This window comes from Pezoporus occidentalis, unplaced genomic scaffold (assembly GCF_034315485.1).
Source record: "Pezoporus occidentalis ecotype Australia unplaced genomic scaffold, CSIRO_AGI_Poc_V1 ctg122, whole genome shotgun sequence".
Lineage (NCBI taxonomy): Eukaryota > Metazoa > Chordata > Aves > Psittaciformes > Psittacidae > Pezoporus > Pezoporus occidentalis.
The window spans coordinates 2,294,478-2,311,581 of record NW_026913016.1 but is presented as its reverse complement, the minus strand read 5'-3'; the positions used below and the strand labels follow the sequence as shown (position 1 = coordinate 2,311,581).

At 44.2% G+C, this 17,104-nt stretch overlaps 1 protein-coding gene and 1 long non-coding RNA gene across 4 annotated transcripts in view; one reads left to right on the top strand and one right to left on the bottom strand.

Moving 5' to 3' along the window:
• The window catches only part of LACC1 (laccase domain containing 1), a 259,421-nt gene that overhangs the window by 163,866 nt on the left and 78,451 nt on the right, over positions 1-17,104 (top strand). The window lies entirely within an intron of this gene.
• Positions 241-9,960, bottom strand: LOC134157921 (uncharacterized). 2 transcript variants are annotated; one of them, XR_009962525.1, is made up of 5 exons: positions 8,750-9,960; positions 7,202-8,405; positions 6,087-6,191; positions 3,245-3,427; positions 241-2,524 (listed from the first exon to the last, which is right to left on the bottom strand). It is a non-coding gene; the product is annotated as an uncharacterized LOC134157921 (long non-coding RNA). The 2 variants fall into 2 exon arrangements; XR_009962526.1 differs by lacking the exons at positions 6,087-6,191; positions 7,202-8,405; positions 8,750-9,960 and adding an exon at positions 4,205-4,615.

Here is a 17,104-nt window from a genome sequence, read left to right as displayed (position 1 = left end):
ACAGCAGAAGATAGTTTTAAGAACTGTCTCATCTTAACATAATGACAAGGACTAGACAGAGAGGTGCTTTCATGTGTCAAGGAAGTTTATAAGCCCATAGTAAGAAGATAATGTGGAAAGCTTTGCTAGAATAATAGCTGTGCCGTTGTATGGGACTGTTTTAAAAATGAGCATAAATTGGTACTATAGATCAATTCCCTGATATTAGCAATGGGTACTAGCCTCAATATATTTCTCTTACTTAAAAATACAACGTCCCTACTTGCTGAAGGAATAACTGACATCAGCTTCCTGCATTTCACATCAGAAGAGGAATGAAACAGTAACGAGAGTTAGGAAAGGAAGCCTGGGACTTTGTGCACCTTCACTCTATGGTGACAGGCCCATACATGAGTGTTTTGCATCTGCAATTGTATGATAAATGTGAAAAAAATAAGTAATGTAAAACCACCCAAAAAAAAGAAGACAGAAAAAAAACCCCAACCATCAGATGCAAGGGTATTACAAATCACAGGAAAGCCAGACTGGCAGGAGGGAAAGTTTGTATATCAATACCATCAGGTATTTATATACATTGGCAAGACCACACTGAACCTCCCAGGAACAGTCACAGCCTCTCCTCATACCAAAGATGCTTCAGTCCCCTGTCATCTTCATGGCCCTTTGCTGGACTCACTCCAGTGTGTCCATGTCTGTCCTGCACTGGGCAGGCTAGCACTGGACCCAGCACTCCAGATGTGCCTCACCAGTGCTGAGAAGGGGAACATCACCTCCCTCAACCTGCTGGTGGTCTTCTGCCTAGTGCAGCATTGCTACCCATATTGCCCACCAGGACCTCTGGGGCTGTTTCAAACAGAGGATCAGCACTGCTGTGGCTCACCTGATGTGCCATGATAGGCACCCCAAGCCCTGCACTGAGCTGGGGGTCAGTAATCCCAAATCACTTGGCAAGTGGCTAGTGGAGGCCAGGGTGAGTCCTCATTCCTGCCCCATGAAGGCACCTTCTCCTTTCCCAACTTGCTCATGAAGGAAGGCACGTTCTCTATTCCTTTCCAAAACATCACGTCTCCCTCTCTTCTCCCAGCTGCTGAGGGGTGGGGAAGGGTGGCCAACCTTTCACAGAAGCTGCAGTCCCCAGTCACAACACCGTCCCTTGTTCTCCTTTGTAGGTCTTCCTCCTACTGCCTCTGCCAGTCCTTCCCTTCTTTGGCCAGAAGCCAGCTTGAATTTCTGCAGTCCTGGCAGGTCACAGACAGCTGTCTGTGCCATCTGGTCAGATGGCCCCAGGTGAACCCCCCCAGAGGCTGGCTTTGGTTTCCTGCCCCCAGGGAATCAACCAAAAGACAGCAAGGCTGGGGACCAGATTCTTCCCTCCATCACCCAGAGCAGGTCTCATGCTTCCCTGTAGAAATTGGACAGGCATTCCAAGTGCATATGAGAATACGTGGGGCTTGTTTTAGGGAGGTGTTTCCCTGTCTCCTCAGAGGAGCCAGCAAAATTCCCCTAGATAGCATGGACACTTCAGTCTCAGCTCAGCATTGTGGCAGGGAGAAATTTAACAGTGCAAACAGAAGGGGTAACTACTGCACTAACTGAAAATGACTTAGGGGAATATAGGTCAACAGAGCATAATCTGTCCTCCAGTTTGGCCAGGATACAAAAGCTCGTGCCTCTGCCACAAACACTGCCACGAGAGGTTCATGGGTTGTGTGTGGTTAGAATAGAGGATTATGTCTCATCCTGACAGGGCAGGAGCCGTGCTTACAGCCAGAGTTAATAGTAGAAGCCAGACGCTCACCCACCTCCCGCACCTTCTCCCCAGAAAACAGGATGCCTTTCTTGTCTGCCACTCGCTGTTCCCGGCACCGGCTGATAAGGCATCTCTTTCTCCCCCAGCTGGTACTAAATAGGCAGCCGTCTTCCAGGAAAGACACAAATCTGCTTTGACAAGCAGTGATATTAACAGGGATTAGGGAATGCAAGAGCCACTGACAGCATTGACCAAAGGATGCAGCCCAGGCTGCCCAGCCCTGGAAGTGTTTTAATCAAGATTAGGCATTGCATGGAAGATGGGGCCGTATTTTTAACCACCATTCAGAGCAGGGGCTTCTGAGCAACTGGCAGCTTGTGACATCTGGGGGCTCACATCAACATCGGTCCTCCCTAATCTCAGATATGGGGTACAGTGTTGGAAAGGGAGCATATTGGCTGGCAAGGCACCTTGCAGAGGCAACACCACAGCTGGCTTGCATTGCTTCCCAAGATTAGGTGGGATCACAGCAGGAGATATTCTCCTACCAGAGGTCCCTTAACACATGGCTGGCCAGCAGAGCTGCACCTTGCCTTCAAACCCCATGGAAACCTCTTTGTCAGAAAAGGTTTTCCACTTTCTCAGAGGAAGTGAGCTTGGTGACTTGCAAAGTGCATCCATCCCCACCTCTTCACCTCCACCCATGTCCTCTTACACCATATCCCCATCGTATCCCCAAGTTTAGGTCTGGACCTGCACAGGCAGTGAAAGCACCTGCAAATAGTAAAATCTCACATCAGTGGAATTTGTGTTTCTCAGTGTTTTACCAAGATTATTTTCAGAGGCATTCAAAATACTTTTTCTTGTATTTGATCGTTTTTACTTTTAAAAGACCATCAGGAAGATTTGTCAGCAATCTGTTTATGGGATGAGACATAATGGATTGCTAACTCTTTAGTAACAGCTGCTGTGTGAGTATCATGATCACACATGGAGCTTGGATATAACATTCGTGACACTTAATGCTGAGGGTTTGATCTCTTGAAGTTATGAATGTGTTAACGCACTCACAAAATCTTATTCAAATAGTTGGAAAAAGCTGAATTTTTAGCTTTGGGGAGGAGTTTAAGAATTTTTCTGACTGCCAAATGATTTGAGAATCATAGAATGGTTTGGATGGGAAGGGATCTTAAAGGCCATCCAGTTCCAACCCCCCTGCCATGAGCAAGGACACCTTCCACTAGACCGGGTTGCTCAAAGCCCTACCCATAATGTGGATAAACTCTTTAAAACAGGCAGCTCAAGTGCCATTTGAGCTGTGACAAACTGTGTCTTGGCACAGGGGGTTAAAGCCCATCTGGGGAGCTGAGGAAACATTCAGGCTGAGTTTTCTTCACCACAGCTGGACTGCTGCTGGTACCACAGCTGAACCGGCTGCAGTGTAAAGTAAGCATACGCTGATAGGTGTACATGTGTGTACACACATTACCATACCTCTGACAGTGATCCTCTGTGCATTTTACAGTGCCACCCATCCATGTGATATGCTAAATGATGAAAACAGTAGCACATGAAGTTATACGCTGAAGCTTGTCTGGATTTGAAGCTGGTTACACCCAGCCTTTGGTTTCCTGCGGTTTCAAATGAAGGTTTTCTTTCTCCTCCTTAGGAGTGCCTCTGTAGTCAAACAGAAAGGAGGAGAGGGAACGGAAACACAAACAAAAAGAGAGGTGATTCAAGGCACCCACCAAACTCGGTCAGCTCTGGTTATTAGGTGCCTGTTAACCTGTATCAGTGATATGTGGACAGCCATTAAGGACATGTGTGAATAATCACAACTGCTGATCCCCTCATGGATTTTAGCAAGAAAAATTGCCTGTGTGAAATTGCCACAGGATGTGCCTTATTCTCTGGTCTGTATTCATTATTTGCTTGTATAAAAATTTCATTTACATAGTCAGAAACAATGCCATGAGATCTAGGCCAGCAACCGCACACCCTAACTAACAAGGAAGAAAAGCCAAAGCAAATATTCCTGGATTCTGCAGTACACAGTACACACTGGGTAATTATCCACCCAAAATACTCAGAGAATAACAAATACAGTATTAAAAAATAATAATGCCAGATTGGTCCATGAGCCTTTCAGCAGCCAAATGTTGAACTAACAGATTAGGATTTTGAATGCATCGCCCTCAGGGGTCTGTTCAGCACCGTGGAGGCTGTGGGTCCTGTCGGAGGGGTGGTGAGTGCCAGAGCAGAACTCCCTTCCCACCAGTGCTTGATAGCCACGCAGCACATTGCAGCACAGCCTGCAGTGGACAGAGCTCCAAAACCCCAGCACTGAGGATGGCAGCTGCCCTTGAAACCCCAAGCTGCCACCCTGCAAAGCAGCGCCTGGGCTTGCACCAGCCACGTAGTGCTGGACCCGCTCCCATATGCGTGTGGACTCACTTCCTTCAGTGCAGTACATTTGGTCCTTCCTTGGCATGCTGATATAAATAAGGTCACTTGCATAAACACACCCTGTTTATCATCCTCGCTGCCACCAGCTCTCACCCTCTCCAAATATGATCACTATGTCCCTGCTCACGTGCCCTGCTCTGACATCCCCCTTCTGGTCTTCCTCCTGGGCTGAGCAATGTTGGCTTTGCATTGCAATCAAAATGAATTCCAATAAGTGGCCTTGCAGCTGGTGAGAAATGAAATGTCATGATGGCTTGAAGGCTTAGCAGAGGGCAAGGGTCAAGTGGATTATCCTCCTCATATAGCTCACAGGTTTTCTATTAGGAAAATCCCCCTCCAGTTATCAGTAAGGCAAGTTCCAGAGATGACAAAGACAGTTTCTGCTCAATCAGTACCTCCCACCTCCTCCCTCTGTCCCTACTTCCTACTGGCTTCCACCAGTGAAAACCTCTGTGTAGCTTACTTCAGAGCAAGCTGCAATTTCTGATACTGGTGTAATTTAAATAGGGAGTGAGATGTGCTCTTATATGGCGCAGGTTATAAATAGTATGACCTGAACAACACTATCACGTAAGCAGACATGGTTGTCTCTGGTTTACCTTTGAGAAAATAGGGGTGCAAAGGCATTTTTCCAAGGTATGCACTTGGGTGAAGGGAAAAGACAGGATCTAGACCCTTTATTCGAGGGGTTTGTGCTTTAAACTAACATATTAGCCTACTAAACAGATAAACTGATCTTAAAAAAAAAACAACAAATAAACAAACAGAAGCCCTAAACAAACCACAATTCAAAACCAACAAAAAACAGCCACCCAAGCCCTAGATCTCATTACTTCAATGCATCTCAGCATTGAGATTTCAGCATCCCAATACAAAATTTTCATTGCCAATTCTCCCATTTTCAAATGGTCTTCCCTGTACTATAATTACTTTATACCATCATTACTACAGAAGAAAATCTATTACCAACAATAAAAGCAAAAAAAAAATGGATATGACTTTGAAAGTAAAGCAAAATGAATTTTCTCTAGCATTTTCCTCCCTAAATTCTGACATTAAATCTCAGATAGCTGCTCTGAAGCCACTACCATTGATGAAAATGGAAGCTGCCAGTGGATAGAAGTGAGTGCCTTTGGTCTTTGAAGCACATAATCTGCCCAATGTAGAGAAGCACATTTAATAAAGCACAGTAATGACTTGTATTTAACACTCCAGGATAGCCCATCAGGCATCCTGTAGCAAAAAGAAAGGAGAATAAAAACTGACATGACAGCAGAAGATAATTTTTTCCTGAAGCAGGTATGAATCTAATACAGCACATCAATGAAGGGCTACTAACTGGCCACATTTGTGCTCATAATATTTGCACTGATATAAATGAAGGAATCTTTCGGCTCAGCTTAGTCTTTTAACAGACCTGGGATGTGCAGTTTTTGTTTACCTACAAACTTTCTGGCAAGGAATATGTTGTGAAGAGTTTCTGTTTGTGTGCATTGCTGTTGTAAGGTTATGCTGGTCTTTGTTTTGCTAGTATACAGAGAAAAACTTTCCTGCAGTCTGGCATGACTCCATTTCTCAGTTTTCCTCCTCTGGTAGCAGTTTTGCACTCAGGCAGTCTAGATTGGATATAAGGAGGAAATTCTTTCCTGTTAGGGTGGTAAGGCACTGGAATAGGTTGCCAGGGAGGTTGTGAATGCTCCATCCCTGGCCAGTGTTCAAGATCAGGTTGGACGAGGCCTTGGGTGATATGGTTTAGTGTGAGGTGTCCCTGCCCATGGCAGGGGGGGTTGAACTTGGTGATCTTAAGGTCCTTTCCAACCCTAATTATTCTATGATTCTGTGGTTCTATGGTTATGCCTGATCTTCTTACCTTGCTTTTGTGCAGGGATGCCCTTGTCCCTAGTCACTGAGAGAAACCCGTGCTTTGAAACAGGAGTATGGACTAGGATTCATCCATCTCCATCAACAAAGACATCTGGAGGAGAAAAAAAGCAGGATTCAGCTACAAAACCTTACCCAGAGCCACCTTCTTGAGCCAGTTTCACAGCAGATGAAACACCTCTGAAATGGGTGCAATTTCACTGTTCAAAATTGGAATAACGTTGCTGGGTACCCACCTCACAGTAACCCAGCTGAGGGCTCTTCTAGCACAAACACCATTGAATGCCCACATAGGGAATGACAGATCACAGTACCACAACTTCCAGTAATAGGAGTAAACAACAAATCAAAGGTGGCCTCTTAATCTGTTTTGATCTGTCTGTTCGCAAGGGGTACTTCATGTGCATGGCTGGAGGGGATTGTCCAGATTTTGTGCTTTTATTGTCCATAAGACTTAGTCTCCAACATGAGTTTAGTCCAACATGCATTTTACCATCTGCTCTATTTCCTATATGTCTATGAGTTCATTGTTCTACACATAAAATTATAAAGCGAAGATTCACATATGCTTACACAGCTTATTTCTATTATTATTTGTTAAACACTGAGAATTTCCTTGGCACAATACAGGGCCCAGAATGAAGACATATCAATCCCTGAAGCTGTGCTTCATGTGAAATACACCCAAAATGGCTATTCTGGCTGAAAAAGCAGTGTTAGGAATTTCAAACCACTTCCCTTCCTTGGAGTTCTGAGCAGATTCATGACATTTCTGGCAATGCAGCTTAAAGAACCATTCACGGAAATTTGTGCTGCAGTCATCACAAAATCCTCCTTTTTTATTTTTTGCCTATGCAAAACCCCCTGATTTTCAATGTAAAATATACATATCAGCAAATTTAAGATTGTCCATAAAGATTTTGGAATGCAATTTCAGAAAAAAACAGTAATGAGAAAATGTCATTATTCTTGTTTTGGTTGATAGTTATAATAATATCAGTTGCTCATGAAGAAGCTCACATCTTAGCAAAATTTTTTAAAACTCATTTTTTTGTTTCTATTTCCTTGTGTTATTCTGCTCAGCCTGTCTCCCACACTACTTACAGCTGCTTTCGGTGGAAGCTGAAGCATAGCATGGCTGAAGCAAATCTTCCTGTCCTCTTCCCCACCTCTTCCTTTCTTGGTTTCCATCCTCTGTCTTTCTGGTTCCTTGTCTCTCTCAGAGACAAGGACGGATGGTGACTGGATGCTGTCCCAGATTTGGATGATGCTGTGTGGCCATGCGCCATGCATACCCTCTCTCACAGTTCCAGTACACGTGCAAAGGAGGATTTGTCTCACCTCCTTTGGCATGTCTAAAATAGAAGTGGTCTGTACCACTTCTATGTGTCTGAAGATCCCCTCGGAATCAGTAGGAAGAAACAGGCATGTCTAAAGGGTAATTACCCTCATCCTAGGTAGGTTAGAGCCCAAAATAGGTCAGATGAATCATGCCTTCAAAGTATCGTACTCCACTGACCACAAAGAGCCAAGATGACTAAATGTTTAATGTTAGTTGAGACGGATCCTGTCCTCAGCATCTTTCCTTTATGTCATTGTCCTGTCTATTCCCCTGTTGCTCACAGTACACATTATCCTCCTGAAACATCTTTAGTCTAGTTTCCCTTCTCATGAGAGTGGCAGTGCTCAAAGAAATGTTATCTTTCCCCCAGCTGCTACTCCAAAGCAATTTCCCAGGCTGGGCTTTCTTCTGAGATATCTCAATGCTGTGGTATTTCATGGAGTGCCTTCCACAAATCATTTGTGAAAGCTGCTAGCTTATATTTCACATCTCTCCTCAAAACTCACCTCTACCAGGATGCATACGCTGTAGCTTGCCTATTGCTAATAGCTAAGTGGGTGGTCTATTGGGACTCATTAAAATTCTTACTCTTGTACATTAACACCCCCCCCACCTGCCCCCCAAAAATAAAGAACTTTTAGGAATGAAACCTGCTATTATCCTATCACCAGTATGCTAGTGTTGGCAGACCCATGGACTAGAGCCCCTCAAGCCTACAGGGTGGGTTTATACAACGTTTTACAATAGCTTTCTGACACTGCGTGAATGGCAGCATAAATTACAGTGCAGAAATAGATCAACAAGCTAAAGTGGCTTTACTTCTTCTTTAAATAGCTCTTACAGCCACCAATGCTTCTCTACAGATTTAAAGGAGTCTTTTCTTCTTACTCCTCCACCTTCCTCATTTTAAGCAGGCTGCAGTGAATGGAATAGCACATTGTGAAACACCATTGTCAGGTTACAGCACTAGAGAAAAGATGAAAATCCAAGTGAAAATCACTCATGTTTCCAGTCTCACACTGTCTTAGACTTCCCTCTAATAGCTGAAAGGGATTAAGGTCTTAAATATCTTGCTGACAAAACCACTGTACAATAGGACCAATTGGTAACATTGGGAGGAGATGTTCAGCTTTGTTTTTCTTCAGGTTTGTAGAGAGTCTGACTAAAATACAACTATTCTCTTAGCCCATCATAAATGCAAAGCCTGATGCAGTTGCAGGAGCCACCAGTACACAGTTGAGACTTGTAAGAGCTGATTTCTGTAATCAGCTCTTCTCATGTGGGCACAGAGGGTGCAAGCAAATACCTACTTTGTTAATCTGAAGTGCAGAGTGCACACACATCTCATAGCAATCCATGGGAGCAGGAAAAGATCTTTGCCTTTGGGAGTCAGCCTGTTAGTAGCATGTGCCTGCAAGAACCTGAGAGCCCACAGAGAAGTTGCTTAGTGCTTTCATCTCCAGAAAAAAAGGCAGAAACAGAAGTTCATTATTATGAATGTCATCCTATTGCTGCAGCCTAAGCATCCCAGATGGCATCAGGATATGGTTGCAAGCAGCTGGTAGAGGTCCCAGATAAGAGTAAGAATGCAGGGACAAGCATGAAGCTGAAATAGTTCTGAAAGTATTAAGAAAAGAGGCAGGACAGCAAAAGCATGAAGACCTGTACTACTGCCTTTGTATTTTCATGATACAGACTACAGGGAGAGCATGCTCAAAGAGAAGAAAGCCAACTCAAGTTTTGTATACAAGTGGAGGAAGCAAGTCATTATAGGAGAGGGATTAAACTGTCTTCCTACTGGTCTTCAAGAGTAAAAAATATCTCTAGAAATCACTCAGAATATCCCTTAACATCAGCATGTTGCTGTGCTCAGTACAACCTGGTGCAAAGTACTAAAGAAAAATCACTGCAGCTGTTTACCAGTTGCATTTCTGCTGCAATTTGGAAAGCCAAAATCAGCTCCATGGGAGGATTAACTAGTACAAGCCAAGGACTAGCATCCATTGCTCTTATTTGTAGCTCACTTTGCATGTTTCCTTGCCATGGGTAGTAAGAATCATCTGATCTCACTTATACGTTTATGGGAAACATAGTCCAGACCAGAGCAAGTTGTTTCCAGGATATTTTTCTAATTGAGAAGGAGAAAGAGGTAGCTCCAGAGGGAAAGCCATCACGTCCTAAGATAAAGTCAGCCAGAGAACCTTGCTCTCCGTGGGTGGTGAGGAGAATCTCAGACTTCACCATCCAATGAGTGGTATAATGAATCCCACTCATAGCACCCAAGCTTTCCACGCCTTCCCAACACCACTGCTGATCCTATTAACTGTAGTTGTTACTGTGTTTTGGAAACTACAACCCAAACAGATGAGATTCCCAACATCAGCATTTTCCTTACATAATCAGCCTCCCATGACTATGCTCAGGTCCATTTTAGGACCAAAACCCTATTTCTGCTTCAGCTTTGGAGCTCTGACACCACTTTGTATGTTTATCCTGGTGCACATCTTGTCCTAGATGAAGAGGGCCATTAAAAAGGCATGGTGTCCATATGAGACGCTACCCTCAGCCTGCCTCTTCCTCTCCAGTCAGACTGTCTGGTGGCTCCTACAGAGGCCATGACCATAAGGATCACTTTAAGGTTCCACCTCACAGAATTGATGTGCGCCTTCAATTCTACCCACAGCTCAGGATGTGGCCTTAAAAAATGTATTGCAATCACACACATCACCTGAGACTTCAAGCTGCTCTTGCTGGAGTCTCATTAAGCTGCAAGGTGGTAACAGTCAGTGATAACAACTGTGAAATCCACAGAGACCTGGTGCGTCTGGAGTCAGTGGGTACTTGTGAAATGTTTTTGCCTGTGGCCTTATGCTACCTGCATGGAAACATTAGATTAAAATATACAGAAGAACAAGAAAGTGTCGTTACCAGGCAGGCACTGAGCAGAGAGTGCCTTTTCCCTGTGATAATTAACTCTGCAGTTTTGAGGTTTGTTAGTCAGTTTGGGGTCATGTTATTTCAATGTCTTTTCCCCAAGAATAAATACAGTATGAAAAGTCTCCTAATGGACCCCTGTAGACAGAATCTAACTCCCGGTCATGGAAGCAGCTGGTAAACACATTCACAAGCTATAATATCCACATGACAAACCTCGTTACACACTCACACCCCATTAGCACAGCAGTCAGCATTCACCCTCTGCTTCCCACAGCACGGGTGAGGGACCCTGGAGAGCCTGCTGGGACTGAGGGGCAACCTGCAAAAAGTGGGACTTCTCAACCCTGTGCAGAGGGTAAATCCAGCACTGGGAATTTAGGATTATGGAATCATAGAATAATTAGGTTGAAAAGGACCCTTAAGATCATTAAATCCAACCATTAACGTAGTATGGCCAAGTCCACCACTAAACCATGTCCTGAAGTGCCACATCTACATTGTCTTTTAAGTACCTCCAGGAATGATGGCACTGTTCAGTGCCTGACAACCCTTTCAGGGAAGAAATTTTTTTCTAATTTCCAATCTAAACCTCCACTGGAACAACTTGAGGCCATTTCCTCCTGTTCTATTGCTTATTACTGGGGACAAAAGGCCAACACCTCCTTTAAAGTAGTCATAGAAAGTGATAAGATCTCCTCTGAGTTTCTAGACTAAACAGCCCCAGTTCCCTCAGCTGTTCCTCATCAGACTTGTTCTCCAGACCCTTCACCAGCTTCATTGCTCTTCTTTGGACACAGTCCAACATCTCTGTGTCTCTCTTGTAAGGAGGGGCCCAGAACTGAACACAGGACTCGAGATGCAGCCTCACCACTGCCAGTACAGGGGGATGATCACTGCCCTGGCCCTGCTGGCCACACTATTGCTGACACAGGACAGGATGCCATTGACTTTCTTGGTCACCTGGGCACAAGCTGGCTCATGTTCAGCTGTCAATCACCACCCCCAGGTCCTTTTCCAGCTGCTCTTTCCCAGCCTGTAGCATTGCATGGGGTTGTTGTGGTCCAAATGCAGGACTCGGCACTTTGCCTTGTTGAACTTCATACCATTAGCCACAGCCCATTGATCCGTCATCCAGATCCCTCTGCAGAGCCTTCCTACCCTCCAGCAGATCAATACTCCCAGCCAACCTGGTGTCATCCGCAGACTTACTGAAGGTGCACTCAATACCTTCATCCAGATCATTGATAAAAATGCTAAACAGAACTGGTCCCAGTACTGAGCCCTGGGGAACACCACTTGAGAATAGCCACCAGTTCAATTCATCATCACTTTCTGCATTTGGTACTTGAAAACTCTATAATTTCATGATGGCTATGCCCAAGACAGCTTCCAGCCACCACATCACCCACAAGTCCCTCTCTGTTCACAAAAACAGGTCCAGCAGGACACCTTCTCTAGTGTAGCTCACTCACCACCTGTCTCAGGAAGTTATCTTCCACACACACCAGGAACCTCCTAAACCATTTCTCCTTTGCTGTGTTGTGTTTCCAGCAGAGAGCTGGTAAGTTGAAGTCTCCCTATGAGAACAAGTGCTAGCAATTGTGAGATTTCTCCCAGCTACTTATAGAATATTTCTTCTGCCTCGTTATCCTGGCTGGGTGGCTTATGACAGACTCCCACCATGATATCTGCCTTGTTGGCTTTTCCCCTGATTCTTACCCATAAACACTCAACGTTGTCATCACCATCATTAAGCTCTAGACAGAGAGAAGAGACAAGGAGAGCCTAGGACTGATGCTGGTATCGTAAACTGCAAGAATAGGTCAAGCTGTCAGCTGTTATTAACCTTAGCAAAACCTGTATCTTCCAGTTCAGCCTCAATCAATTCACATGGTGTTTGTTTGAGAGCCTTCTTATTATACTGTGGAATTACTGGCCCTATCTCCAGCCTGGTGTTTCCTCCTGCACCATTTAAATGTCAGTTATATTTTTGTGGTTGACTGGTTAGTGAAAGGATGGATGACTACGTGTTTGTGCTAACTGATGTACATGAAGATGCCTCATTAAGCAGAAATGGACATGGGATGATATGTTTTTGATGTGGCCTTGGCTTGCTTTTGAAAACATGTTTTCTGCTAGTGAAGAGGTAAGAAACATGAAACACTAAGTTTGATCCTGTTCTCCCCATTTTGAGCCTTTGTTTGAAGTGTCAGAAAAGAAGCACTTGAGAAAACAGAGTTATGGTACATTTCAAAGAGACAAATTCCTTTATTTATGGTGACCAGCATGGTGCAAGCAAATTGTTTCAGCTCATTACTGAATGGCATTGTACTTTTATATGAAATTTATTCCCTTGCTTCATCAAGAATAAGAGGACCCTGGAACACAGATGTGTTTGAGTCTAGTATTAACTAAGATGGTACCAGGGCCAGTCACCAGGGAACAATCACGCCAGACCATGCTAACATTGCAATGCCCTGCTCCTCCTCATCCCAATGCTGCCTAGTGAATCCTCAGTCCTCAGCCAAGACACCAGGCTCTGTCTGTATGAGACCTTGGGGAAGATGGGCACACTAGGTACATTTCTAGGCCTTCCTAGGACTAGGAAGGAGCAGACGTCTTGGACCCCAGCAATACTGCTTAGTTCCCAGCTCTGCTTTTGTCCCTCCAGCCATCTCTCTCCAAGCCAAATCTACTATCCAAGGGAATAGCAGGCTCCAAACCAGCCAATTTCCTGGGAGGTCAGATTCAGTTCCCTGCTCAGAAACATAGACACAGCCATCAAAACCAGCCAAACTGCAGCTGGTGGGACTGAAAGCCCAAGGCAAGACCAAGAAAATATCTCCCTTTGCTTGGACCCTACAACAGAGGTGTGGAGAAAGCCCAAGCTTAAACCCTCCTGCCGTTTGAGTCAGAGCAGAGGCTTGACATGTCTCTGAAGTCTCCATCAGTCATTACACAGCCATGTGCTGTGATGAGGGGGAGTGGCTCCAAATCTCTCTTTGTTGGTGCTGTTTGACTTTGTATACACAATTAAATATTCACTGGACCAGAGAGGAAGATCAAATATTTAGGGAAATGGGAATGAGAAATTGAGCTGGTTTAAGCTGGAGGGGATATGGATCCAGATGTGCACTTTGTCCATATTCCAGGCAAGTTTCTGTCAACAACCTGCCCTTTTTACTGCCATCCACAGAAGGAAAATCTGGGTCTGCAGTTATGCAGCTCATCACAGACTTTGACCAGAATCCTGCTGATAACAAATGATAACATCTAGATCAGCAGCTCAGCATAAACTGAGGTCTGCAACTCCTACTTGAAATCAATCCAAAAGGAGATTTCAACATGGATCAGCCAGTACCAGCAGGATTGCTTGAGGTACCCAGCTGTTCTGGACAGACGGATGTAACAACGCATGCACACACACAGATGTTGAGGACCTGCATTCACTTTCCCTAAAATATAATTAGCAACACAAGTAAGGAGGAATTTCAGAAACAACTGTCTCAACAGTAGGCCAGTGCCAACAGACACTGAGAGGACTCCTTCCTTTTCTCCTGTTGTTGTGGGATGTCTGCCTCAACCCTTCTCTGAAAACTAACCCAAGCAGATGGCTTTTGCAGCTCACACGAGTGACCATATTTCAGTTCTTTGTGGCCAAGAAATGGAGAAACTTCGCAGGGTCTGTCTGGAACCTTCCCACAAAAGGAAAATAAGGTATCTCCAGCACTTCTGAAAAAAATAAAGGAATACCCACTCTCATCCAGGCAAAATACGTGTTGACTTGCATGAGAAGGAATGGGAAAAGCCTTCAGGAAATAGCTAACAGTTTCCAAGTCATTTTCCTTGTTCATTTTCACAGACTCTGGCTTTCTTCAAGGGAAAAGCTCTTCTTTTTAAATGTGGCTGACCCTGGGCTCTGTTCCTCCAAACACTGATTCAGGGAGGTACTTTGTTGTTATTTATTCTCAATTAATGATTGAACTGGCACAGCTCTGAAGAAAGAGTACCCCAAAAGCCCAGTGTCTGCAGGCATTCCTGTTCCCTGCCTATATTGTTCCTGCCCCTGCCTAACAGTGCGTTGCCACAAAATCTCCATTTTGGCTTAGCTGGGGTAAAAGCAGAACCAAAACTCTGCAGGCCATACATCCCTTCTTTCTGTGTGCTCTGAGGCAAAATATATGAGTTTGCTCCTTCATGTATGGCACCGAAATCCAAACAGATTGCAAGGCATTACCTACCTGTATGTATCTGGTAAATATGGCTACCTGTGTTTATCTCTATTTCTGTTTCTGTCTCTATCTCTATCTAGATCTATATATCTAACTATCCATACACACATATGTTTGTGCATACCTATGGGTTTCCAGTACACTGAACATGCCCATGTACGCTGTCTGGCACAGAAGGCATCCTGCACAGAAAAGCCTGTAACATCCCCTTAAATTCCTGCACACTCTTGTCTAGGCGTTCTCTGGGAGGGTGATAATTCATGCAGCCTCCACCACTTCCAACTGCTGGACCAGTCTAACAGTCCTACAGAATAGACAGTCACGCTCCAGCGTCCAAAGTAGACCAAGGCTTTGTTTAATTTCCCAGTCTAGGGACAGCCTGTGAGATCCAAGTCACAACCGACTCCTAACTGAATTGAATGCAAAGTTCAATATAGCTGAGGGAGCCAAGAAAAGAGACTCAAGAGACTGGTGCCATTCGTTAGAGTGAGAAATGGGGGTCCTCAGCTTTTTGAACGCTCAGGCTCAGCACAGGCTGCAGGAGAGTCTTACAGTTGATGCAGTTTTCACACTTGCAGCTCAACATGTGGCTGCATATGTTTATGGCTAAAAATGTGCTTTCTCCACAATAAAACTGGAATCAATAACCAATCAAGCCAGTATGTGCTTCTGTGGAACAGCTCAAAATAGGGTTTCTTTCTTTCTTTCTTAGCAACTGCTTGCAGTGAGCGCAACCTTTCATTTCTTCCACAGAGCTGAAAAGAGCTCTGTGATCACATCATTGCAGCACAAGGCAGTCACAAATATTCCACATCTTATAAAGCCGGAAAAGTACAGGGAACTGAAAGGCAGCAAACCACTCTATGTAATAGGAAAAAAAAACCAAACCTTGTATCCATAGAGCAGCTACAGAATTACTAAGATGAGCTCTGCAGAAGTAAGGCATGTGTAAATTAAGGCTGCTTGTGTAATATTTCTTCATTCCCCCACCTCCCTCTGTACATATGCACCCTGAAACAGCCTTTAATTTTGAGAACTGCATGCTATTTTTTACCATTGTACCCCTCTCTCTGTTCCCAGCAGTTGATTAATGAACAGCTATTCAATATCTTGTTTTCTTCCTCAGTGCATGATCTTATGCTTTGTCTTTACTACTCAAACCCTGATCTGGACTCAGAAGTCTCCAAGGATTATGTAGGGATGGATATTTTTATAGATGTTTATTGCTTTGACATATCTGGGTAGGTTTTCCAAAGGAGATGGAGAGGTTGGGTGTGCAACACAAGCTTGCTGACCCCAGTTCCCTGCTCCAGATTGTAATGGCATGAGCAGTCCTCAGCAAAAGGCAGCAGCAGTTTTCCCTGAGGACAACACAACTTATTTTTCTTGTGAGATGCGCATAAGATCAGCCCAAGGGATTCTCCTGGGAGGGTCTGACCCTGATGGGGTCAGGTAGAAATGCTGGATTTTAAATGTACCCTGTGGCTTGCTCCCTGCCATAGCTGAATGTGCCATCACACACATCCAGCTCCTGTTGGGTAAAGTGGTACTGGTGTGCTCATGGCTGTTCTCATCGGAAAACTGATTCACAGTCCTGCCCGCAGACACGGGTTGTAACACTGTCAGTAGAGGAGGCAGCAGGGTTTCAAAGAGAAGGAAAAATGTGCACTAAAATCTAAATATGTTTGACAGCACTGGCTATTCATAAAACTAACCAAAAAGAAATTGCTTTCATTTTACTCAAGAGAAAGAGACTGTTTATAACCAGTTCCCTTCATTAAACCTTTACTTTATAACATATGATTGTGTCAAACATCAACATTCAATAACATTACTTATGAAAAGGGAAAAAAACAAAACCAAACCAGTCAAGCTGATCGGGTGGGCCATCAAATAACCACTTGATGGATGAAAACGAGAAATGGAAATGCCATCTGCATTTCCAGCATTCCACAATTGATCAGCCCACTGGGAAATAACAAGGGAGGAGGATTCTTTATTCTCTCTGTGTCTGAAAATCTCTATTACACACCAAATTTTGCAGGAGATCAATACTCTTTTAACAATTCTGCCACAGGTGCCAGAGCTCATTAGTAGTATGTGAATAACTAAGGAGGTTGGAAATCCTATTTTACTTGTCTGTCTGAAGGATTTTGGCTTCTTATCAGCTTAGCTGAGGATTTCATGACCAGATTTTCCAGTCTATGTTGAGTTCTTACTCCAGTAAAATTTCCTTATCTAAAAGGTGAGTTTTGCCCCAGCTGACTCAGTTGGAGTCTCAGAGTCCTTTCTTCATCAGTTATTACCATTCCACACTGACTAAGTTGCACAGGGGAGCAAACCAATGTGTCCAGAGCTACCGGTGTCACTATTCTGACGTTAAGACCTGCTTATTCTGATGATCCAGAATTCAGTCTTATCTTTAAAAGTCCTCTCCCCACCCAAAAAAAAACAAAAACCAAAAAACCCCCAAAAAAACCTATTTTGTTGTGGTTA